The 26,813-nt window shown below is 43.7% G+C and overlaps 1 long non-coding RNA gene across 1 annotated transcript in view; it reads left to right on the top strand.

The window, feature by feature from the left end:
• Positions 1–10,960, top strand: part of LOC311514824 — a 38,340-nt gene extending 27,380 nt beyond the window's left edge. The window contains exon 3 of the long non-coding RNA XR_014709947.1: positions 10,426–10,960. This is a non-coding gene — a long non-coding RNA (uncharacterized lncRNA). The remainder of the gene's footprint in view (positions 1–10,425) is intronic.
• The last annotated feature ends 15,853 nt before the right edge of the window (positions 10,961–26,813 follow it).

Below are 26,813 nucleotides of genomic sequence, written 5' to 3' on the forward strand. Positions count from 1 at the left end.
TATCTTCAATTACCTGCCACCCTTAACAATCTCCTTTAACAGCTTCCAGTTAACTTAACTAATTGCCCTTCACACCTTCCATTCTGATGCCTGCTTCTTAGACGTGCTGGCTCTATCTTAATTGCTTCTCCATTCAAAAGCTAACTGTCCCTACGTGTGCTCCCTCAGATACTTTGTAACATGTTTTGGCATGCCCTCTCATATACAATGTATCCAGCATGTCCCCTTATACAACGTTATACTTATACAATGTTATACTTCCACAATCCCCCCTTTTGGTCAAGGCTACACCCATGACCAGTGACTTACTGGATTCCATACATCAATCGTTCTTTTTCATTACTTTCACTGGTGACATTTAACAACATTAGATTAGCACTCTGGTTAGGGGTAACCTGATGGATGGTGTGTCTTGTGCAGATACAACAAGAAATCAATTGAAAACACACAAAGATTATTAGAATTCCAAATAGGATAGTCAGGATTCCTTGAAACAACCAGTTTCCCAGACTAGAGAAATTGAATAAGTTACTTATCCATTTCCACAAGGAACTTGGTTCTTCATGGGGAAGGTATGCAATTTGCTCCAGATGGCTAGCACGATTTATTACCTCATTAGTATTATCAGGTATGTATACACAGCATTCTATTCCAATTAGAGCACAGGTCCCTCCTTTGGCTGCCAGTATTATATCTAATGCCCGACGGTTTTGGAGGGCCACTTGTCAGACCGCTCCTGCTTCTTTGGCTAGAGCTTTTAAGCTCTCTCCTGTTTCATTGGCCATGATCTCAACCGCCGCTTGTAACCTTAAAAGCCTTTTTGCATGGTGGATTACCCCCCCTACTGGGACTAAAGAAATGCCAACAGCTTCTTCCCAAATTAGGGGGCTTATGTTATCCACATACCATTTAGCATCTGGCAAGTCCCTCCTTTTTCGCCTGAAATTACGGAGGCGATTTCTTGGGAGGGATTGAAGCACCCGGAATTGTGGGAAAAGCTGAGCAGGATAACAGATACCTGACCAATTTGCTGGTAACACAGTGTAAGCATTTTCCCCACAAACCCAATGATGTCCCATTAAAGCTGGGAAGGGTTGACTGCAACCCTTTGACATGTAAGAATCTACGAAGGAGGAATAGTATCCCCCAAAGGGCACAGGATGATTTTCACTGGGAGAAGAGGTAGTATTCACATGACATTTGTAGATGGTGCTGTTTTTCTCAGGGAGGCTGTAGGGGGAGCAAGAGATTGAATCTTTGGTTTGATCCCAGGTTGAGAGGAAGTTTATCTTTCCATACCCGGTTCGCCATTCTCCAACCTTGTTTGAATAGTCCCATACACCATGGGACACGATGTATTGGAGACAGCTGCTCCTCCCTAGATTCAGCCCTGTCCCATTACACACCCAGCACCAGTGGCCCTTTCCTTTCACCACACTTATACGTTTAGGAACGTATGTTTTTCCCAGCCCCCAAGTGTCATTTTCCTTCCATGTCCTTTTAAGTGGATAGGGTTCTCCAGCAAGCTCTGAGGAATTCAAAGGGATTGCCATGGTGGGGATACTAGCTTGTGAGTGAGCTGGGATGTGGCTGCAGACCCAGCAATTAGAAATATTCAGGATCTGGGCTATCTGCACCTGTTGTTGGATGAAAGAATTGTCACTGTCACTCTGGATTCCCCAGACCCTCAGGACACAGTAGCTGAGGATTAAGCTTCTCAAAGGACACATGTTGGAAGCAGGACCCTTTCTGGTTCCGACAACCCCTTTCGAGGGAACCGCAGTCACGGTTTTATGTCCACCAGGCAGCAGGCGCTAGGCTCACTACTGCTTCTTGTTTGTTGGGTCCTGCTGTCTGCTTACCCTCTGCTTCTGGCAACCCTTATGAGAGCGCAGATTGTAAGGTATTGCAGGCTGTTCCTCTTTGTCTTCTGGGGTTGAAGCTGGTTCTGCGTGGTCTTGCAGAGCTGCTTGGTCCCCTTGAGGTGGCGCTGGCTTACACTGTGAGGCGTGGATCCATGTAGTGATGCTGGATAATATCACTGCTGTCTGGGTGGTGAGCAGTACCTGGTATGGACCCTTCCACTGGGGTTCCAAGGCGTGCTTCCGAAGGTGGTGCTGCAGGTAGACCCAATCACCAGGCTCAGAGTGTGACAGGCAGCAGAGGTGGGTTCCGTCGGCCAAGCTGCTCGCACCTGCGAATGGAAGGAGCTCACAGCTTGCATTAACCCTTTGCAGTACTGGAGGAGCGTGCTGTGAGTTAGGTTTAGGTCTGGGGCTGGGGTAATAGTAGCCATTGTTCGCATAGGGCGTCCCATGATGATTTCAAATGGACTCAATTTGTGTCTCTGGGATGGGGATGACCGAATTTCTGTAAGGGCCAGTGGTAAAGCAGCTGGCCAGTTTAACCCTGTGGAACTACAGATTTTTGCCAGCTTATTTTTAAGCACACCATTTTGCCTTTCAACTGCCCCTGCACTCTGTGGATGGTAAGGGCAGTGCAACAGGTGGGTGACATGTAATACCTGGTTTAGATGTTGAACAATTTTTCCAGTAAAATGTGTTCCCTGGTCACTAGACAAAGTGGCAGGAATTCTCTTGGTAGGGATAATGTGGTTTAACAGACATTTTGCAACGGACAATGAATCAGCTTTGCGACAGGGAAAGGCTTCAATCCAACCCGAAAACAGACATATTATAACTAAAATGAATTCATATTTCTGACACTTTGGCATTTGTACAAAATCAAGTTGCCAGTGTAGGAAAGGTGCTTGAGGCAAACCCCGGAACCCTTGTGTTACTTTTACAGATTTGCCTACTTTGTGGCTTTGACAAGTAACACAAGCGGCACAGTGGCGGGTTGCAAAGAAGCTGAAATGGGGAGCCCACCACCCCGCCTTACTCATAGCAGAGACCATCCCCTCCTTGCCGACATGCAAAACACCATGTAGCAGGGCGACTAGAGACGGGTAAAGTGAGAGGGGGGCTACAAAGGTACCGGTGGGCGATCGCCAAAGGGAATCAGAATGCAAAGAGCAACCCAAAGCACTTCAGCAGTCTTTCTCTGTTTCTGGGGCAGAATCCTGGAGCTGAGCGAGATGAGACAGGGATGGTGGCATTACAGAGACAGAGAGGGGACCAAGAAACGCTTCTGGTGAAGGTTTTATAGTGGCGGCATGTTTTGCAGCAGCATCAGCAAGTGCATTACCTTTTGCCACCTCGGTGTCTGCCGCTGAGTGGCCAGTACACTTTAACAATTGCCAAGGCAGATGGTAGTAAAACTGCATACAGGAGGGCGGCAATGTAGGGGCCATTCTTGATAGGGATACCAGTAGAGGTAAGAAAACCTCGAGCCTGCCAGAGGGTGCCAAAGTCATGCACAACCCCGAGAATCAGTAAAAATAGTGGCAGAGAGCCCCTCGGCTAGAAAGCAGGCACGGGTTAGAGCAATCAGTTCAGCCACCTGGGCAGAGGTCACAGAGGGTAAGGGCGCAGCTTCTATCGTCTCAGAGAGAGAGACCACAGTGTACCCTGCAAGAAGGTGGCCTTGGTCATTTCTATAACAGGACCCATCAGTGAATAATACCAGGTCAGAGTTAGGGAGAGGTACATCTGAAAGGTCGGGGCACAGGACAGTGATAGCGGAGACAGTTGCAAGGCAGTCATGGGGTTCACCATCACTAGGTAAAGGAAGGAGGGTAGCAGGGTTTAACCAGGAGCAGCGCTTAATAGTGATATGTGAGGCTGAAAGCAGCAAAAGTTCATACCTAGTGAGGCGAGCAGAGGAGAGGTGAGCAGTGGTTGCGTTGCAGAAGGAGAGTTTCCACAGAATGGGGAACCATGAGAGTGAGAGGAGAGCGGAGGACAAGGGACTCAAACATCTCGACCAGGCATGCTGCAGCAGCTACAGCACGTAGGCAAGGGAGTAAACCCTGGGCTACAGGGTCCAAGGTTGCAGAAAAATAAGCCACTGGGCGATTTCTGTCACCGTGCTCCTGAGTAAGAACCCCGAGGGCACAAGCAGATTGTTTGTGACAGAAAAGGGTAAAAGGTTTGTCATAGTTAGGTAACCCTAAGGCAGGGGCAGAGACTAAATTCTGCTTAAGGGAGATGAAAGCAGCGTTTGCTTCAAGTGGCCATGGCATGGGGTTAGGTACAGAGGATCGAGTGAGTTCTTGGAGTGGTTTAGCCAGAGAAGCATATTGGGGAATCCATTGCCTACAGAACCCTGTCATGCCTAAGAATTTTCTGACCTGGCGTGGAGAGCAAGGCTGGGGAAAGCCAAGGATGGCTTGTACCCAGGCTGGAGAGAGTGTACGGGAGCCCTGGGAGAGAAGGAAGCCTAGGTATGTGACAGAGGTTTGGCAGAGCTGCAATTTTGTGCGAGAAGCCTTATGACCCTTATTCGCTAAAGCTGTGAGAAGTGTTAGTGAATCAGTTTCTGAGGCAGACAGAGAGGGGGAGCACAGGAGTAAGTCGTCCACATATTGGATCAGTGTGGATCCTGATGGGAAAACTAGATCAGCGAGATCCCTGGCTAGGGCTTGAGAAAAATAGGATGGACTCTCTGTATACCCCTGGGGAAGGGTAGTCCATGTATATTGCTGACCCTTGTAGGAGAAGGCAAAGAGATCCTGGGATTCAGAGTGAACTGGGCCAGAGAAGAAAGCGGAGCACAAATCTGCAACAGTAAAGTGGGTTGCATTTGGAGGAATAGACGCTAGTATTGTAGCAGGGTTAGGAACCACTGGAAAAGAAGGTATGACAATACGGTTAATAGCTCGAAGGTCTTGAACAAATCGCCACGATTTGCCATCAGCCTTTTGAACTGGGAGGATAGGGGTGTTACAGGGGCTGGAACAAGGGACAATAATTCCTTGTTCTTTTAATGCAGATATAACTGGATTCAAAGGATACTGAGACAGGCAAGGCAGAGGTTTGGAATTGTCTACAGTAATCCAAACTGGGTCAGTATTTAATCGGCCCACTTCAGATGGGTGCGATGGCCATAGGGAGGAAGGAACCTGAGAGATTAGGTGCTCTAGGGATGGAGTTAAGGGACAGCAAGGGACCGGAGTGGAGAGGGAAGTTTCAGACAGCAGGGAGGCTACAGAATCACATAAGGAAGACTGAGGGATTTGCAGATAGACACCATCTGGGGAGCAGTAAATAAAACAGCCAAGTTTGCATAGCAAGTCCCGTCCCAGAAGGTTTGCAGGGGTGGAATCAGAGAGGAGGAATGCATGCTCCTCAGAGAGGGGACCGACCTGAACAGACAAAGGTTTTGAGAGGGGAAAAGAGGTAGGGATCCCTGTAATGCCAACACCAGACACAGATTTTCCAGATCGGGGAACCTCAGGCAAGTCAGTGGTGCGGATTGTAGAAAGAGACGCTCCAGTATCAACAAGGAAAGGGAGAGAGAGATCATTTACAGTCAGGACACATTCTCCAGTAGGGGACAGAGGTAATAAGGGAGCTAAAACTTTGTGAGGTTCCCCAGCATCCTGTCATTGTTGGGGTGAAAAATAGGGTTGGGGATCAGCTGGAGGAACCAGCGGGGGGTTCACTTGATTTTCCATACAATTATTAGGTCGTCTTGGACACTCTTTTTTCCAGTGTCCAAGCTGTTTACAGGAGTTACAAACCCCAGTTAATCCAGCTCCCCGCCCCCTTCCGCAACCCCCGTCCCTGTCCCCAGTGTGGTCTGCTTAGTCCTGAATAATGCTGTATCTGCAGAGCCATTAACTTTTGGGAGGACTGTTCCTCCTTTCCTTTTAAAGTGCGGTGGCAATGCTCTGCTACTGCCAGCAATTTGTCCATGGTTTCAGTTTCCCATCCCACACTTATTCGTTTTAACATGCTGCCTGTGGCAGGGAGAAGACCATCAACAAATGCATGTGCCAAGGCCCCCTGCCCATTTACATTGGGCTCTTGTATTCCTGAATGTTGTAGGAAAATATCAGTTAGCCGGGACCTATAGTCGCCTGGGCTTTCTCCTTGCCCTTGCTTTACAGCAACGTATTGCTGTCCAGTTTGTTTTAGGAGACCACACTTTGGGAATGGCTTAATGCAGGCACTTCCAAAGAGCCATACACCGGTCTCTGTATGCCGAATCTGGCCCAGTACTTTTTATGGTTAAGTGGCGTGCCTCAGCTGGCCAGTCTGCGGCAGCCAACTATTTTTCATAATAACTGGCAGGAGCTAACAATTTACACAGTTGGAAGAGATCTGTCTCAGAGGGTTCATAGGTTTCACAGATTAACAGAAACTCCTCAGCAAATTTGACAGAGTTTTCCTGTGGTTTGGGAAAACTTTTAACTATAGATAAAAGTTCCATACGAGTCCAGGGCTTATAATCCCATATGGACTCACTTTCTCCCATCTTAAGGACTCGTAAGGGTGCCACAACAGTTTGATCAGAGTCTCTCATTAACCTCCCATCAGGTTCTCTTTTCCAAGAAGAGATGTCAAGAGAATCTTTGCAGTCTGCTTTGGACTTCTTCTTCATAATATTTTGCAGAGCTGCGAGGCCAATGAGGGTATCTTCTTCACTTTCATTATCTGTAGTCACTGAAGATTTTTCCTTTTCTGATTTCTTATTTGCGCAGGAGTATGGTGGGGATCGGGTTTGATCCGGATCATTGCACAGGACTGGGCAAAGGGGAGCGCTCGGACTAGTGGTGGGAGAGACTGCATCCAATTGAACTGTTAGTTTTTTGATAGAATTTTTAAGAGAGGTGAGTTTTGACTCAGTCCATCTATGATTTGCCTCTTCCCACCACTGCATGAAGCAGTCTACTTCTCCTCTCTCCAATTTGGTTTTTGGGAGGACGAGTTTGCTTTTTAAGGCGTCCACTTGATCCTTGTCCCAAGAACCTAACAGTGGCCACTGTAATTTGGGGTTCTCTAGAGCTAATTTGGACCATTTTTCAAGAAACCTACAAGAGTCTGGACCCCTCCTAAAATACATAAAATAAGCTGGAGTTCCCTTAGGGAACTGTTCTACCTTAGACTTCTGATTACCCATCCAGGAGGACTTCACACAGCACTCACACAAGAAGGAAATTCGGGCTCAACAGAGCGGTACCCGGTGCAACACACAGAAAGGAGCCCACAGGCTACTGCCTCAACTGCCCTTGCTTTCACACCAGGGGTTATACCCAAGGCGTGGTGCGGCTGCAGCTGTGCAGATTCCACTTATTCAGACCGTGGGGACGGGGACCCCTTGGTCAGCCAGTCTCCGGACAGAGATGGCTCCCAGATTCACACACACACCACGAGGAAGACGGACAGACACAAAGACAAGACAGTCCTCAAACCGGTTAAAGCACAAAAATAATAATTACCTGAGACGTCTGATTCCAGAAGCTGGATCCAAAGACCCCTACCCGAACAGACTGGGAACCAACAGGTTCAATGGTGTAGACTGCGCTGTTGCTGTGTACCTTTCTGTCTTGTGGAGGATCGCTTGGACTAAGCGTCCAGGCACCGGCTGCCACGATCGTCCTGCAAGGCAGTCAGGGATCACACAGCCTCAGTGAAGCCGCTTGCCATCTCAGTGGGACCTCCAAATTGTCAAAGTTTGACTCAGACTCATAATTTATCAGACCACTCTGTTTTATTAGCAAAGCTGCTCTGCTAATACATTTGGAAGTGAGCCCCCCGAGTGGGGCTTGTGTCTTTTAATTTATACAGTTTTTTGGAGAACAAGTTACAGAGAAGTTACAGACAAAAGAAGAAAAAGATTTTAGTCACCACCTTCGAGATCCCTGAGACCAGTCATGTATCTTCAATTACCTGCCACCCTTAACAATCTCCTTTAACAGTTTCCAGTTAACTTAACTAATTGCCCTTCACACCTTCCATTCTGATGCCTGCTTCTTAGACGTGCTGGCTCTATCTTAATTGCTTCTCCATTCAAAAGCTAACTGTCCCTACATGTGCTCCCTCAGATACTTTGTAACATGTTTTGGCATGCCCTCTCATATACAATGTATCCAGCATGTCCCCTTATACAATGTTATACTTACTTCCACACTAGTAAGCAAGTGCGCTGAGGGAAAATAGACCCCTGTATATGAAGAAACCTCTTGGCTGTCTGTATGAATGATGTGATGTGCATCAGCCTAAATTTCACTTAAACAATATTTGCAGTAATTTGTCTTAGTGATAAACCCAAACAACAATAGATATTTAGTAACTGATTCACAGATTTCTGTCCTTCAATTTTTGTCCTAAACTTCTGTGCACAACTAAACCACCCCAATGGCTGCTGCTTTTCACCGGTGGGTGGAGAATCAGGTCTCATGGGCCAAATCCTAAACAACTTTGTCACTCCTGCAACAAAAAGGGACTAGAAAGCAGTTGGACCTCCCCAAATGGGGACTTCCCCAACATTTTTTGGATCTTCAGTTGACAGAATTAGTGAAGTGTTCTTCAGCATCCCGAACCCCTGCAGTCCCTCGGCAAGAAGACTCATTATAAGCTGGTGTGCTATAGAACCTGCAGCTGGTCTGAAGTAAGCTAGCATGGGCTTGGGAGAGCACAGAATAGACCCCAAGATCTGCCTCCCATGCCACTCCCCCATAGCAGCTGCAACCAGTGAATCTGGGCACAGCTGCAAATCTGGCCCCTTGTGCATAGTTTGATGGTTTGTAAAACACTTTTCAATCCTTAGGCATGAAAAGTGCACAAGCAAATATTGTGTTACTATTGAACTTTATTGCCACTGGAGTTTTGCAACATGCCATTATTATTAGGGTGTAATGATGTAATTCTATCTGTAGGAATTTATAAACAAATTAAAGGACAAAGATGCTGTTTTTCTTTGGGCTGAATTAAATTATGAAGAGAAGAAAGGAAGACGGATATGGCTTGATGAGTCCAAACAACAGGAACAGAGGTAGATTAATTTTCAAATAAGAACTGTGAACATTTCCAGACACTATATTGAAAGCTTTTAGGTTTTTGCCTCTGGAGACGTGAGGTCAGATTCTCAGCCCCCAATACTTACACTGCTGTATGAAGGAGCTGTAAACAGGGCAGCTAGGGATTTCCTTGGCACAAGGGAATCCCTGCCTGGTGTAGAGCTGGAGGGGAAAAGGGATCTCTCGAGTAACTTACCCACCTCAAGAACCTTAGAAGCCTTGCAGAGATGTGAATTGCCCCATTCATTTCTATGGTGTGTTCTCTTTCCCAGTCCCCATTGGCTGCCAGCTTCCAAACAAAGAGCCAATCAGGCCAGCAACTTTCCCCACTCTCCTCCCAACAGTGGGTAGGGTCAAAATATTTCTCCCCAGTAGAGAGGCAGTAAACAGACCCTGCATGTCTGACATGGGCAGATGAGCTAATGAGTGGGCAGTGGTGCTTCTGCCCAGAGGGTGTGGAGCAGATCCTGAGAAGCTGCATGACTCTACAGCTTTGATGTGCAACCCTTCTCAAGTTTTAAAAAATGTTTTCCATGCCTGTGATCCCCCTTTACTTTACGCCCTGCTCACCTGCAGCCCTGGCCATCACTTTAACTTGCCTCAGTTGCTTGGACAAGTATATTCATCTCCCCCACCCCCAGATGATTTATCCATACAAGGGCACACTGAAAACAAAGTAAAGCACACCACAACCTCGAGCCCACTCTTGACAGGTGTAAATGACTATACAAGGTGCAAGCAGTGTTGTTGCATCCGTGCCAGGCCCAGCATATGACAAAGACAAGGTAGGTGAGAGAAACAAGGTTTCAAAAACATGTCTCTCTCACCAACAGAAGTTGGTCCAATAAAAGATATTACCTCACTCACCTTGTCTCTCCATATGAGGTACAAGACAGTGGAAAGTCAAACCCAATGCTTGTTTTATCATCGATTCAAAGAGAGCAATCACAGGTCCTTGTTTTTCTCTACACGAGGATAAATATTCTACATAATTCCAGAGTCATTTTTCAGTGCTTTGTGTCCCCTCCCAGTACATTGCAAGCTTGATCCATAATTCATCTTTCATACACAAATTCCAATAAGCCAATATAGTTCCAAAAGGCTGAGATTTTGTAACAACGATAAGAAGAGCAACTCATTTTATTGAGAGGGGGAATGTTGGCCAGGATACTTCATGGACACATCTACTCTTTCCATGGGACCTTTAATTTCCAATTGGGTAGCCACCAGTGAGACACAGAAGGGTTAAAAACCATAAAGAATGTGTGAAGTCCATCAATAATGGCAGATCCTGTGAGATGCCCCCATTCTGTGTGACCCAAAGGAAGCCCCATCTCTGTGGCCTTTGGGGACCTGACCTCCAAGTCTCAGTTCCTCTGCAAGTAAGGTGGTACCAAGAAAGCATCTGTTCTTCTTTGTTTCACTATTTATGTTTTATGGTGTTGTAGTACCAAGTTATACTTTGATCTCCCTTATCTTTGTGTTGGTTTGTTTTTCAGTTTTAAAATGAAAGGAAGGAAGCAAGGAGAAAATTGTGCTGCTTATAAGATGACGGGAATGCATGCTGATAGCTGCAACTCCTGATACAAATGGATTTGTGAGAAAAGGGCCACTCTGATGCAGATCTAAGACATCCTGGATGGTAGTGACAAATTGGTTTAGCAGGTTTAACATAATTTCACATCAACTGGGATATTCCATGCAAAATGAAGGGAACACAACTTGAATTCTGGTGAAATCATACATAAAAGTATATTTAGGTATCAGACACAGGTCTCACTCACAGCCACACTTCCTTCCCTGATGAATGTGCCAAATCTGTGGGCATGACTCTGCTGTCCTTAACTACAAGAGCCCACTCTCTTCCACAGCTGTAAAGATAACCCAGATATTCTGGTTACCAACTTTCTACTGTCTAGCATACAATACCTAATAGTTATGTAAGCCATTTGCAAAGCATATGCAGTGTACCCTTCTCACAGCTAGACCATATGGAGGATAACAGCCTATCACTGTTGTTAGTTACTTCTTTAGCTCAAAAGGTAAAGATTTGTGCTGTGAATCTCAAAATCCTCTGTTGAAATCCTTTTGATGACCTATGTGTGAGGTCAATGTCATTACAGATAACAGAAATTTAGTGTATTTTAATGTTTCTGTTAAAATATTAAAATTACATTCAAAACCCACTACATTAAAAGTACATTAAAGTTTCAGAGTCCATCACTTAAATGGAAATGCCAGAATTTAGGTTACCTTGTAATTATGAAAAAATGTTAATTATTTGATCACATATTCTTTGTTCTGTGGGACTCCAGACTCTTTCAATGCATATGCTAGATAGTAAATGAGCAGAGGGTTGCAAAAAGAGAAAGGACTTTCTCCTGTGGTCAAAGCATGTAACTGGAATGCAGAAGTGTAGGGTTTTGGCTCTGCTACAGACCTCTTATATAATGATGAGAAAGACTCTTTCAAAATACATATGCCCCAGTGGGATAAATTAAGATTGCAAGAGCAACCTTAATTCTGGCATTGCCCAATTTTTGAGTGCTAGACTTTGCAACCTTAACATTTATTTAATGTAGTGTTTTATATGTAGTTGTAATTGTTGTATATAATAGAAATTCATAAATGCATTGCATTTACTATTCAGTGACATTTTATTGCATAATCATTTAAATGAGAAATACTTATATTGCAGCATCCACCCAAACTCTGGAACATCAGAAGGTCCTTCATTACAATTACTGGTAAATACGCTTTTGCAGAGTCCAGGGAAAACTATACATGTAGGATTCCAGAGCAGTGAATGGGTGTCATGTGCCCATATTAATGCATCAGACTAAGTTCAGCTGTCCACCAGCAGAGCAAATGACGACACAAGAGCATTATTAAATGTACTTAGTAGACAAATTAAATGGAAAAATTAAATTTTTCTCTAATCCCACGCAGTTTTACACCTCTTATGGGTTACTTGTCACAACATAAAATAAAAAAAACTTTAGACAGAAATGTGATCAAGTTGAAAGTGTCCAGTTAAACAAAGAGTGCAAACCAGCCATCTCTCACACATTTCAGGAGATACAAGAAGTGTATATATACAGTCTAATACTTTACATTTTCACAGGTCAAGACCCTAGTCCACACAATGGATAGGTTCCCCTTTAGGTGCTTCCATTGGACTTGATGGCAGTGAACCGATCAGACATCTAGCAAATGGGAAAGTTGGGTCTATGGTAAACTGCACACGATGGCTTTTTTTGCTTAATGATATACTCCAGTTTAAGAGACTGTATGCTTAAATAATAACATTTTGTTAAAATGACACAAGAAATCTGATGAGGTTCAACAAGGACAAGTGCAGAGTCCTGCACTTAGGACGGAAAAATCCAATGCACCGCAGCAGACTAGGGACCAAATGGCTTGGCAGCAGTTCTGCAGAAAAGGACCTAGGGGTTACAGTGGACGAGAAGCTGGCTATGAGTCAACAGTGTGCCCTTGTTGCCAAGAAGGCCAATGGCATTTTGGGATGTATAAGTAGGGGCATTGCCAGCAGATCGAGGGACGTGATCATTCCCCTCTATTCGACATTGGTGAGGCCTCATCTGGAGTACTGTGTCCAGTTTTGGGCCCCACACTACAAGAAGGATGTGGAAAAATTGGAGAGAGTCCTGCGGAGGGCAACAAAAATTATTAGGGGACTGGAACACATGACTTATGAGGAGAGATTGAGGGAACTGGGATTGTTTAGTCTGCGGAAGAGAAGAATGAGGGGAGATTTGATAGCTGCTTTCAACTACCTGAAAGGGGGTTCCAAAGAGGATGGATCTAGACTATTCTCAGTGGTAGCGGATGACAGGACTAGGAGTAATGGTCTCAAGTTGCAGTGGGGGAGATTTAGGTTGGATATTAGGAAAAACTTTTTCACTGGGAGGGTGGTGAAACACTGGAATGTGTTACCTAGGGAGGTGGTAGAATCTCCTTCCTTAGAAATTTTTAAGGTCAGGCTTGACAAAGCCCTGGCTGGGATGATTTAATTGGGGATTGGTCCTGCTTTGAGCAGGGGGTTGCACTAGATGACCTCCTGAGGTCCCTTCCAACCCTGATATTTTATGATTCTAAGTCCCTGAATTTTCTTTCTTGCATTCCGTGTTGAATTGCAGTGAATTCTGCTGCCCTGAGACTCATTATCAGATGTAATCCATGCTTGAAGAGGAATATCCTACTTCACAGGATTAATAATACTGCTGCAAAAAAGGGAGTGAGAGAAGGTTACTAGATGATAGAGAAGAAAGGAATGCATGTCATCCCTCTGCTGAGCAGAAGCAGATGTCCAGGGACTTGCAAGTCAGCTTCTTATTGGAGGAGCAATCAGTGATGGAATCTGGATACATACATTTACTGCAAGTTGATTATTTTACACTGTTGACAGCAGTCCCTGAATAGAGGTGGCCATAACCAGCATCCAGTCAAATCCCTCTGTCATCAGTGGCGAGTTCCCAGAGAGCAACTCTGCCTCAAGAATTGACTCTAGTTACAGAGATTAAGGCAGAGAACAAACTCCCTTGCTGCTCATAACAGCTCCCCCGAAAAGAACAAACACAACAACATTTTCAAATACTGAACAGTGAACATACTAAGGCTCCTCACTATTCAAATGTGCTTACAAACCTCTGTTATCAGGAGCACTAAATTTCTCGGAATGACCTTATGACGATTTGCTGTGAGGGGTGGGAATGGAGAGAGGAGAGAAAGGTATTCAGACATTCTTGGGGTTTTTTTTTAATCATTCATTATCAGTGGTGCTAACTGCACTTATTGGCTGTTATACAGCACCAATCCCTGCTACAGTTGGGGAGGGAGGTGCTGTTTATGCACAGGGTAGTGGCAGATGTTGCCATTGCCTGAATTATAACTGGAATTGTGTTTTGATTGTTTGCATGCACACAAAGCCATAGAGACTTTCATCTAATCCTTTTCTGTGTTGTAGAGTTCTGCCGCATTGAAAACTAGCATGCTTTCTGCATTACTTTAATTGCATTTCCCCTCTCCCTCCTGTGTATTCATGGGACTTGGATATTTCTGAAGCTGGGGGGGTTGGGGTTGGGTGTGGGACCACCCAAAATGTCATCTGTTTCTCACACTAGGAAGGAGGGTCCACACACAAGAGAAGGAAAAGACCATGTTTATTAAAAGTACTAGATAGAATGTGAAATTAAAATTTCTTTAAAAAGAAAGATCAACCAAAAAATCTTCAAAACACAAAGGGAACTCATTCATGAACACCAGTCAGATGTTACTGTCCCTGCACCTGCCTCCTTGTCCTCCCCCTGACAAGTGGGGAATGACAGGGGAGAAAACTGGGGATGTTTCCTCCACAGGGCTTGGGGGGACAGGTGCTTGGTGGGGTTCAGGAACTACTGCAGGCTCATCGTTCCCCTACTGGATGTGAGGTGTTTTGGGTACCAGTGGAGGGTGTAGCCCCAGAAGTCCTGCAGGCTCCATGTTCTCCTCCTGGTCACTGGGATAGTTCTTGAAAGATGAGCCTCTGGCTTAGCAGCACCCTCGGAGGAGCTGGAGATTTATGGACATGTTCAGGGGCCTAGGTTGCAGGCAGATCCCAAACTCATTCAGCCACCAGTTCAATGAGCCTCTCCCTTAGGGAATGCTCCCAATTCCTTCTGGCGTGCCTTCTGCTCCATAAACCGGTTCATTAGTGTCTCTTCTTGCTGAAAAACGAAATCCTCCCATGCCCTGAGGAACTCAAACTTCTCCCAGTTCCTCCTGTCCATCCCTATGAGCAGCTCTTCCAGGGTCCTTCTTCCTCTGCTGTCCCTGTAGTGCTGCTCCTGCCCCTCCCCCCCCCCCCCCCCCCCGGTGGCATGGTTTCACCTCAGGAGCTGAAGATCCTGTCCTTTCAAATACAAGGATAGCACTATATATTTTTTTCCTTTCAAAGAAGCTGAGAAATCCCCCCGTGTAATATAACTTTGCTGTAGAAAGCCAAAATTTTGATACCTTTCAGCATTCCAGGAATACAACTGTTAAACTATCCTTGGCTCCCAGACAAGTTCTGGCAGCCCATGAGGAAGGAGCAGAGGCTATTAATGGTAAGGAAAATTTACTGATATTTTAAAAAGAATTAAAATGTTGATAGGGTGCTTCAGAGGGTCCTGGGACTTCATTACTGGTTGGCAATGTTTTCTTTAAAGGCTGGCCAACATTTGGAAAACATAGTGGTTTTCAACACACCAGAATGGAATAGAGGAAGAGATCCGGCGATCTATGCCAGAGAGATGTTTCTGCTAAAGGTCAAACCCACCCATTGCTGAATGGAGGGGGTTGGTCAGCTCTGAAAGTGGACCAGGCAGATTTATGCTGTTGTTGAACTTCAAGACCTAACTGGAGTTTCTGCTACACCAGACATTTGCTGAAATACATTTACAGCACTGGAAGGTAACTTGACTGGAAATTGACTATATTCTCAACTAGCAGATGGAGTTTCCACACCAAGGAAGATGTGACCATGAATATCATCTGCACCCCACCCACCCCAGCATCACAGAAAATCCTACTCCTATGCTCACAACAGGGAAATGGACAGGGCAAGAAGGAGACACACTCCACAACTTTATTTGGTTCTCTTAAGTTTCAGATCAGCACCACAAGTACCTCAGTTCTCCAAGGCAAAGGGACACTGCATTGTGTTTATCCAACTGCCAGACCAGCTCCTTCGCCCAACCCTGTTTCCTGTGGCATATGCAGCATGGCTTGGTGTAAGAAGCCAGACACCAGAATCAGGGGTGCTGCAATCTTCCAACAGAGCCAGGACTGCTGTGACTAACTTTCTATCTGAGAGCCAAAGTGTTCCACAACCAGGTTATGTTCCTTTCCCAGGATTAACCCTCTGCCCACCTCAGCCACACCCTGGGAGGGATTGCAGGCCTAAATTATTTATCTCCTTTCTTAGAGCACATGGACAGCTCCCTTGGTCACAGAAGGAATGGTTCTAAAAGACAGCAGATAACTTCTGCTCCTCCTGGGATCCCCATACCAGAGCCAGACCTTTGTCAGCCTGGCTAGTCTGAGGACGAGATATCATGTAACAGGGAGGTGCTAAGGTCCCAGCATTCTAGTTAGGAGGCAAGTATCAGAGGGGTGGCTGTGTTAGTCTGTATCCACAAAAACAACGAGGAGTCCGGTGGCACCTTACAGGATCTTTAAGGACCTTTAAGGTGCCACTGGACTTCTCCTTGTTTTTTCTAGTTAGGAGGGGCATTCCCCTGTCAGATTAAAGCTCTGGTTTTGACCACGCTTACATCATTTTTACATCAGTGCAACTCTACAGATTTCAATAGTTACTTCTGCTTTTACACCAACATGAGAGAACAATCAGGCTTTGAAACTTTAAAAAATGAAACAAAAACACAAGCACAATAATTCTTGTGTTGGCTTTCTGCCTGTAGGGGAAGATTATATTACACACTTGTAATTTTTGTGAACTGATACTAGAGAGAGCTGGTGATCAGGGGAAAGGAGGTTTTCTTTGTAGTCTCACTTGTTCTGTTTACCAGGGTTCCTGCTGGCAGGAGGCTGCTGTTTTCAGTGGGGCCTGGAGAGCCTAGGATGGAGAACAGCTGGACCAAGACTAGTTCAGAGGTACAGACAGATCTGGAAGCTCGGAGTTACAGAAAGGGAATGTGTGGGAGAACTCTGAAAATGTTTTTAATTCATGGAAGACTCTTCATTTCAGTCTGTATTTAGCTACAGTTCAATGGTATTTTTGTTCTTGTCTCACTGTTCCCTCCCCATTCCACAGATACATATATTCCAAATATCTCCAAAATATATTAATTGATTAATTGTTGTTAATTTTTGTCTAATTGTTTATTTGGATTAACACATCGGACTAATAGAAGTTCAGGTCTTTGGACCCCAAAACCTTGCAATCAGCATACTTTTAGTGACATAGTCTTCTATTTTTAGCAGTCCATAAACTATTAGCAAGTATTTTATTTATTGTCACTACTCCTTACATGTAGTTTTTTTTTCTCTCCCCACTCTGAACACTCTGATTGGGTATGTACCCACGCAGGCCCTGAAAGGGTTAATGTGGGCCTGAGAGGCTAATTAACATATCTGGCAGCACCTGAGAGAGAGAGAGAGAGAGAGAGAGAGCTTGCCTCTCTGATTTCATTGATAACCGAGCCCAGTGTGGGAGGGGCTGCGTGGTGATTATAAAGCCAAAAAGGTTGTAGTTGAAAGAAAACAGAGAACATGAGAATTATAATTAAAGCTGCTGAAAAGTGTTGTGAACGAATGACTTCATACTTTCCGAAGCGAAGGAAACATTGAAGGTTAAAAGAACGGTAGTGACTGTTTTCAGCTGGAATGCCTACAGTCTAATAGCAGATGGGCAGGAATTAAATAAAAATATTACTGATATGAAAACCAAGTCTGATGTAATGTGCACACGAGACGCTGGGCCAATAGAAAAGCTAGACTATAAAATCCAGGGATATGGTACATATAAACCTCAGAGAGAAATAGGAAAGAGTGTAGTGTCTGCACCTTCATTAAGTAGAACCTGAACTACTTGGAAGCCGAAGCTAAGTATGGAGTATACTGCTACTGAGATACTGATGCCAAGCAATTCTGCCCCTCTAAGACTTTATAATGTCTATAACCCATGCAGGAAACTAGAGGCTATGGGACTGAAAGAATTAATTGTGGATGTCACATGCCTGCTCATTATCTGTGGTGATCTGAATAGTCACAACAGATTATGAGGAAGTAAGAAAAATGATAAAAATGGAAAATGTTTAGAGCTATTCTTTGAAGAGAATAATTTAGTACTATTAAATGATGGAGCACCTACCAGATTCAATGCAGTTGACCGAAGCTTCTTTAGCTTCTATACCATAAAATTCAGCTGGGAAATTTACTGAGAGAAGGGAATTAATTACATATTAAAGAAATAGGAAATACCAAAGAGGAGGATAATATCCATAAGCATAGTTTGACTTCTGTATTTGGGAGGGAGACAGCTCCTGTCAGGCCATGGGGCTGCATGTGAGGGCCACTATGTTTCAAAAAGTCAGCAATGACAAGGATCACAGGATAGAAATTAGGAAGAGGAAAAGAACGTTCATTAAGGATAATTATGAGAGGATGAAGAGGTGGGAGGAGGATGTGGATATTATTTTAATGAAAAGTTTAGTATGAGAGAACTCCAGAAAGTGATAAGGAATAAAAGCACTACAGGTAAGGATGGAATAAGCTTGAAATGCTTTAACTCCTAAGTGAAGGAAGCATGAGGGTGATACTAAAATTCCATAATATCATATGGCTAAAAGGCGAAATATCTAATGACTGGAAACATGCAATTATTGTCCCAGTGAGGCAATCGGGTAAGATGTGCTCAGGTCCTGAGGCATACAGACCAATTGCCCTCACAGCATGTTTAGGTAAAACTATGGAAAGAACGGTAATGGAGACATTAGTAGCTCACCTAGAAAGAAATAGGTCCATAGAAGGAATACAAAGTGGGTTCAGAAGAGGTAGGAATGTGATTGATCACACTGTAAAAATACAGACAGATGCATAAAAAAGTATGAATACCGAAGTATTCATGATACATAGACATGGAAGAAGCCTACGATGTGTCATGGAGAGAAGGACTTCTTCATAAAAAGTGGCCTCCATGTGTGTTACAGGAAAATGTACAGATGGAAAAAGGACTTCTTGAGCAAAAGAACTATACATCTCTGAATAGGGAAACCTTTTTCCAACATATATTCAATTGCAAATAGAACTCCACAGGAGAGTGTAATTAGACCAACCCTTCTTAACATCATGATAAATGACCTCCTTAAGGAGATGAGTACAGGAATAGGGATCATGTTATTTGCTGATGACTGTGCCATACGGACCAAAAGCAGAAACCATGGAAGCACCTCCAAAATATTCAACGATGCACGTGAGAGAAGTGCAGAAAAGAGAAACAGGTGGGGGCTTCAGTTTCTCCATAGACAAAACTAAGAATGATTGGAATGATTTTCACAAAAAAGGAAAATCCAGAAAGATGTAAAGTTATATCTGTATGACCAACAGATAAATATAACGAAAAACTACAAATTCTTAGGTGTGATATTTGATAACAAGCTCACTTGGAGGGACCACAATGAAAATATTAAAGATAAGTCCAAAGGCAGAATTAACTTACTTAAAAGTGTCTGTGGAACATCCTGTGGCGTGGATAAGAAAATGGTGGTAAGGCTAGAAAGTTAGTCCAATTACTGAGTGTGGATGCCAGGCCTTTGGGTTAGCAGTGAATGCAAATCTAAGAAAATTAGACTATATCCAAGCACAGGCAATATATATTGATGTGGTGCATTTATTACTCTGCCACTGTATGTACTACAGATAGCAGCCCGTGAAATGCCCATCATGCTTACAAGGAAGCTTTTGGACTTAACCTTTGACTAAGTAATAGTGAAGATGACATCACACAGAGCTAAAATATAATGATTGTTGGGAATTAAGTGGAGGTTGGGTAAGACAAAAAAATCAGAATTCCCAAGGTAAGTAGAGTACAGATGTGATAAGGAATATTGATGGAAATAGAAGATTGAAAAATCTATAGCTATGGGGAAATACTTTTTATCCCCCTGAGAGAAACATGGAATTATATAATGAAAGAAATGAGAAAAGAATAATGATAAATATACAAGATATAGCAAACCAATAAACTGGTGATAAGTGTGAACACTACTGCCAAATATATACAGACAGCTTCAAAGAGGAAGGAACAGGAAGAGTGGGAACAGCTTTCTCCATGCCTTCACTCAGACTCAAGAAAACCATAATGCTAACTAACTTCCGTAGCTATCTTTACAGCTGAGCTAAGAGAAATTATTCTAGCACTACATTGGGCTTTAAATGTGTGGCTAGCTGCCATAGCCATCCTTACTGATTCCTTATCCAGACAGCAGGCAATATACAGTGTAAATCTGACAGCAGAAATTATATTCTTAATGAAATATTACTGCTAACAACCAAACTGTTACAATTGGATATAAACATAGTAATAGCATGGCTCCTAGTACAACTAGGGATAGCGGGCAATGAACTGGTGGACAAACAGGCAAAAAGTGCTATTAATCTTGAACAAGTTGACCTAGGGATTCCCTTAAGCAAACTGGAATTTAAACACCTATTAAAAAATGAGCTAAGGAAGGAATGGCAAGAACTGTGGGCAAATGAAAGAAAGGGAAAAAATTCTTTGACGTATGCTCACCAGTTGAAAATGTTGATATGACCCAAAGCCTACGAGGAAGACTGAAGTGGCTCCATTTAGAATTCTAACAGGGCATTGCAGGTTAAATAGTAATTGATTTCTAATTTAACAAGTATAAAGATGAATTATGCGTAACATGTAGAGTCCAGGAAATGATAGATCATATTCTTTGGGATTGTAAAGACTGTACCAGTGAAAGGAAGTATTTATATAGAAAAGTCAGAGGTCTTAAAGTAACGAAATTAACAAAAGTAACAAAAGTTTGCTTGCAACATCTATCAAGAATACAAGGAAAATGGGGCCGAATAAAAAAAAGCTCTTCTGCAATTCTTGAAGGATACCGGGAAAGGTGCAAGACTCTTAAGTCATGAAGAAGATACAAAGTACAGTGCATGGTGGTAAAACACGCAGGAAGTGAGTCTTGTATGCCACAAAAGCCAAGAAGAAGAAGAAAGAAGCTACAAGTAGAGTCTGCAGTCATGCTCTGGGGGATGGAAACGGTTCAGGGAGGGACCAAGGAGTCTGAGGGAGAAGACCTTAGCTGCCAGCCGCAGGGTCCCTGGACTGGAATCTGAGTAGAGGCAGAGCCTGGGTTCCCCTATCAGCCACCAAGAAAAGTGAGGAGAAACCCCTTGAGATAAGAGAAGTAAGGACCATGGAGCTGAGAGAGAGACATAAGACCTGCTGTAAGGTCACTGGACTGTATTACTCTGGAAGGTACCATAACAGGGGTGGATTATAGCATGACCTGGCCAGAGGGCCAAGTTGCAGGAAGAGAGACCACCACAATAATGGAGCAACCATTGGTATGTGGCGCTAAATGGTAAGACAGCCACTATGCTAAGCATGGCCATGAGGAGGTGCTCATGTGGTGAGTGAACCCCATTACAAACACATATACACCTTTTCTTGCCTTCTCACTATATTTCTCTTCTGCCTTCTTAGACCCCAAATTGCCACTTTTGCTCCCTAAACTAGTCTCGGATTAGCCCTGTGGTGTTCATCTAAGGCTTCCTCTCCCTGTGATAGTCCTCCATTCAGGAGCCAGTCCCTGTCTGCTTCCATACAAGAGGATGTAGCTTCCCTCATTGCTGCTTTCTGGCCCTACTTCCCCAAAACTCCTCCCTCCCCCATGTTTATACCTGCCTGCACTGGGAAATGGTAAAGGCTGAGATTTTCTTTTCACTGACTTTCCTCCAGCCCTGGGTTTCTCTCTTCCTTTTAAAAACATTAGCAGGGAACAACCCATGTCACTCTTCTTAAACAGAGCCAATGACTGCCTCTGCTTCCAATGGGTTTGGATAATGTCAAGGCTCAAAAATTCAGGAACTGTCTTCTAGCCAGGGGTGAAAGTAACTTAAAGGACTTACCGGTACTCCAGAGTCCTGAGCGGAGGAGGGGGGTGTGGCCTCAACCGGAAGAGGCGGGGGCTTTAAATATCCGGGTCCTTTAAATCAAGATTTAAAGGCCCCAGGGCTGTGGTGGGGAGCCCCCGAGCCTTTAAATCACCCCCAGAGCTACCAGCTGCAGAGGCAGCTGGGAGCCCCGGGGCTCAGAGTCGATTAAAAGAGCCCCAGGCTTCGGCCGCCGCTACTGCAGCAGAGCTCCAGGCCCTTTAAATCACCGCTGGAGCCCTGCCGCTGTTACCCCGGGGCTCCGGGAGCAGGGCTCGGGGGGCGCTTTACATCATAGAATTCTATGATTCTAAAGCGCCAGCCTGGTCTGGCCCGGCACGGTGTCCTGGCTCTTGCTGGTATGCCATACCGGACCAGACCGGCTTACTTTCACCTCTGCTTCTAGCCAGCTGACTGCTCCCCTGGAGTCAGAAAGGGAGAAACAGGAACAGAGAGGGCATCTGCTCCAATGGCTCAGCTGTGGTTCACCAAAGGGAGCTCTCCTACACCCTGATTTTCCTTCTCCAGCCCTCTCCACACAGCCGTTATTCTCCTTCCTCCACATATTGTTCCCCATATTCTCAGTCTTTAGCATGCTCCCCTCACATCTCCAGTCCACACCGTAAAGGCTAATGGTGAAATTGAAAAGTAGGAGTTTTGCGATTTAATTCAACAGAGCCAGGATTTCACTCTGAAGGTAGTAGGGGGACACCTTGAATACTGTGTGCAATTCTGGTCACCCCACTTCAAAAAAGATACATTAGAATTGTAAAAACAACAGAGAAGGGCAACAAAAATGGTTAGGGATATGGAACAGATTCTGTATGAGGAGAGGTTTAAAGGACTGGGACTGCTCAGATTAGAAAAGAGATGACTAAGGGGAATATGATAGAGGACTATAAAACCATGACTGGTGTGGAGAAAGTGAATAGGGAAGAATTATTTACCTCTTCACATAACACAAGAATCATGGGTCACCCAATGAAATTAATAAGTAGCAGGTTTAAAACAAATACACAAGGAAGTACTTCACACAATGCACAGTCAACCTATGGAACTCTGTGCAAAGGGAAGTTGTGAAGCACAAAAGTATAACTGGGTTCAAGAAAAAATTAAGTAAGTTCATGGAGGTCCATCAATGGTTGTTAGTCAAGATGGTCAGGGACACAACCCCATGCTCTGGGTGTCTCTAATCTTCTGACTGCCAGAAGCTGGGACCGGACAACAGGGAATGGATCACTCAATAAATTGCCCTGTTCTGTTAATTCCCTCTGAAGCCTCTAGAGCTGGCCACTGTCGGAGGACGGGATACTAGGCTAGATGGACCATTGGTCTGACACAGTATGGGCCATTATTATGTTCATAAATAATCGCCAGGTAAATTCTCTCCCACACATACATAAACTCCCCTGAGCACAACTCATTTATCATATTCACTTATACTCATGCCCCACCATCAACACACCTACATTCCCCATCACATTCACCAGTCAATGTGCAACTGAATATGGTCCATGCTGATTATAGAGATAAGAGATTAGCAGGTGGTGGAATGGTAATAACAGTTGTACCCAGGGTTTGTGTTTTGTCTTATGCTGTCTTCATCTGGATATGTGAAAATTGTATTATTATGATGGAAAAGTGGGAACAGAAGAAAAAATGATGGTGAGAATAATTCTAAAAATTCAGCTCAGGTGGAGACCCAGCATGATGTAGCATTCGTTAAATCAGAAAGTTATACTCCAATACTACCCTCAAACAGTTTGTCTTGCAGGCAGCCTGGCCTAGTGGATAGCACACTGGACTGGGCCTAAGGTGACCTAAATTCTATTATTCCCAGCTCTGTCACTGGCCTGCTGGGTGACCTTGGATGAGTCACTTCGCATTTCTGTGCCTCAATTTTCCCATCTGTAAAATGGGGATAACAACACTGACCTTCTTTGTAAAGCACTTTGAAATCAAAGCCATGTATTGTTATTGTGTAGGATGAGACCTACTTATCAAACAAAATTGGAAGAAAATCAGTTTAGAAATTTTAAAGGTCTGAAAGATTGAATTCAGCATGCCTCCACCAAACATGCCTCAAGTTACAACGGGCACAAATTCACTACTAACCAGGTATGATCATTTATTTTCAAATGTTCAGAACTTAACTTACAACCACAAGTTTTGAAAACACACACGCACACACCCCCAAGCGGGGAGTGGAGGGTGGAGTAGAGAATAACTGTGCTGGAGGGGGCTGTCATCAGCTGCTGGTTAAAGCTATGTCATCAGTTTGAAAAGAAGTGTGGGCTGGGTTCCTCTCTCTCTTTCTGACTCACCCCGTCACTGTATACTGTTAAAACAATCATCTCAGAGAACTTGGGGGTCATCATAACCATAGAAATCTAGGCCTGGAAGGGACTCCAGAGCTCATCTAGTCCATTCCTCGCTGCCAAGCCAGGACTAAGTGTACCTAGAACATCTGTTCTTAAAAATCTTCACTGACTGTGTTTCCACAACTTTCCTTGCTAACCTGTTCCAGTGCCTAACTACCCTTATAGTTAGAAAGCTTTTTCTAATATCCAACCTAAATCTCCTTTGCTGCAAACTAAACTGATTACCTCTTGTCTTTCCCTCAGTGTATATGGAATACAATTGATCTCTGTCCTCTTCATAACACCTGTTAACATATGTAGAGACTTTTGAGATCCCTCTTCAGCCATCTCTTCTCTAGACTAAACATGCCCTATTGTTTCAAACTTTTCTCATAAGTCATGCTTTCTAAATTTTTTATTATTTTAGTTGCTCCTCTTTGGATTCTCCCCAATTTGTGTATGTCTCTCTTAAAGCAAGGTGCCCAAAACTGGACACAATACTCCAGCTGAGGCCTCACCAGTAGTAGTAGAGTAGCAAAATTACTTCCTGTGTCTTACATATCATGCTCCTGTTGGCACACCCTGGAATGATATTTGCCTTTTTGGCAACAGCATCACTTCGTTTACTCATTCAATTTGTGATCCACTGTAATGCCCAGATCCTTTTCAGCAGCACTGCTGCCTAGCCAGTTATTCTCCATTTTGTATTTCTGCACTTAATTTTTCCTTCCTAAGAGTAGTACTTTTCATGTTTCTTGATTGAATTTCATCTTGTTGATTTCAGACCAATTCTCCAGTTTATCAGGATCATTTTGAATTCTAATGGTGTTCTCCAAAGCAAACCCCTCCCAGGTTGGTGTCATCATCAGATTTAGAAACATATTCTCCACTCCATTATCCAAGTCATTAATGAAAATAGAGACAAATACTTGAATTGGATGCTGGCTAGTCTCTGCAAGACCCCTACTAGATATTTCTTCGCAGTGTGACAGTGAACTACTGATAACTACTTTAAGTACAGCCTTTCATCCAGTTATGCACTCACTATATAGAAATTTCATCTCCAGACCATATTTCCCTAGTATGCTTATGAAAATGTCATGTGGGATTGTGTCAAGAGCCTAAGCCAGTTATTCTCCATTTTGTATTTCTGCACTTAATTTTCCTTCCTAAGAGTAGTACTTTTCATGTGTCTTGATTGAATTTCATCTTGTTGATTTCAGACCAATTCTCCAGTTTATCAGGATCATTTTGAATTCTAATGGTGTTCTCCAAAGCAAACCCCTCCCAGCTTGGTGTCATCATCAGATTTAGAAACTGTTAGGATATAGATATGTCTGCAAAGGCCTGTACTCTAAGAATTTAGGTGTATTCTTATCACTTAGCTAGTTATAGAGGTATAAAAGAAAGAATCAAAATCACTGTCTGCTGGTGTAAGGTCCTTCTCTTACTGCGACAGTCTGAGGCCCTGTTCTTAGGCTAAGGCCTTTGGCTAAGCAACAGAGGCAGCCATAAGCTGGGAAGCGACGGGTCACATCCTCACATTCCTAAGTAGTCACATTGAAAGAAGGTGCTATTGGGCTGTTAGGAATACAATCCTGTCCTGATAATGCCTGTCACCTCCAGAGAAAGGGAAGTGCCTAGAAGATGTAAAAGGAAATTTAGGTTGATAGTTTTCTGTCTGGTAAGAACTCACTTATCAATCGACACAGCTGGGAAACCCTTATGTCTTTATAGATGTAGTTGTGAAATCCTCACTTCTGTATTGTTTTGTCATTATAGTTCCCACTTTACTATTGTTTATTGGCATGGTCTCTGTCTGGTTCTGTGATTGTTTCTGTCTGCTGTATAATTAATTTTGCTGGGTGTAAACTAATTAAGGTGGTGGGATATAATTGGTTAGCTAATCATGTTACAATATGTTAGGATTGGTTAGTTAAATTTCAGAAGAATGATTGGTTAAGGTATAGCTAAGAATATTACTATATAAATTAGGGGCAAACAGGAAGTAAATTGGGATTCAAAAATAAGGAAAAAGGAACTTGGATTTAAGCTTGCTGGAAGTTCACCCCAATAAACATTGAATTGTTTGCACCTTCGGACTTCGGGTATTGTTGCTCTCTGTTCATGCGAGAAGGATCAGGGAAGTGGGAGAGTGAAGGAATAAGCTCTCTAACAGAAACATATTCTCCACTGCATTATCCAAGTCATTAATGAAAATAGAGACGAATACTTGAACAGGATGCTGGCTAGTCTCTGCAAGACCCCTACTAGATATTTCTTCCCAGTGTGACAGTGAACTACTGATAACTACTTTAAGTACAGCCTTTCATCCAGTTATGCACTCACTATATAGAAATTTCATCTCTAGACTATATTTCCCTAGTATGCTTATGAGAATGTCATGTGGGATTGTGTCAAGAGCCTTACCAAAGTCCAGATATCACATCTACTACTTTCCCCCCTATCCATTAGGTTGGTTACCCTGTCAAAAAGGGAAATTAGAGTAGTTTAGCATGAATTGTTCTCGATAAATCTATGCTGGCTGTTACTTATCATCTAATTATCCTCTATGTTTTAATAAACTGATTGTTTAACAATTTGTACCAGTATCTCAGTATCAAAGTTAGGCCAACTGGTGTATAATTCCTTGGGTCCTCCTTTTTCCTTATTTTGAAGATAGGTACTATGTTTGCTGTTCGCCAGTCCTATGAAGAGCAAATTTATGGGCTTTAGGGAATGTACCTGATAGCTCCAAGCATCAGATACTTAAAAAAAATACATGGAAGGGGAACAGTCTTACCAGCTCTTACATCCCATCTCAAGCACCTTCACAC

This window comes from Lepidochelys olivacea (assembly GCF_965140295.1).
Source record: "Lepidochelys olivacea isolate rLepOli2 genome assembly, chromosome: 1".
Lineage (NCBI taxonomy): Eukaryota > Metazoa > Chordata > Testudines > Cheloniidae > Lepidochelys > Lepidochelys olivacea.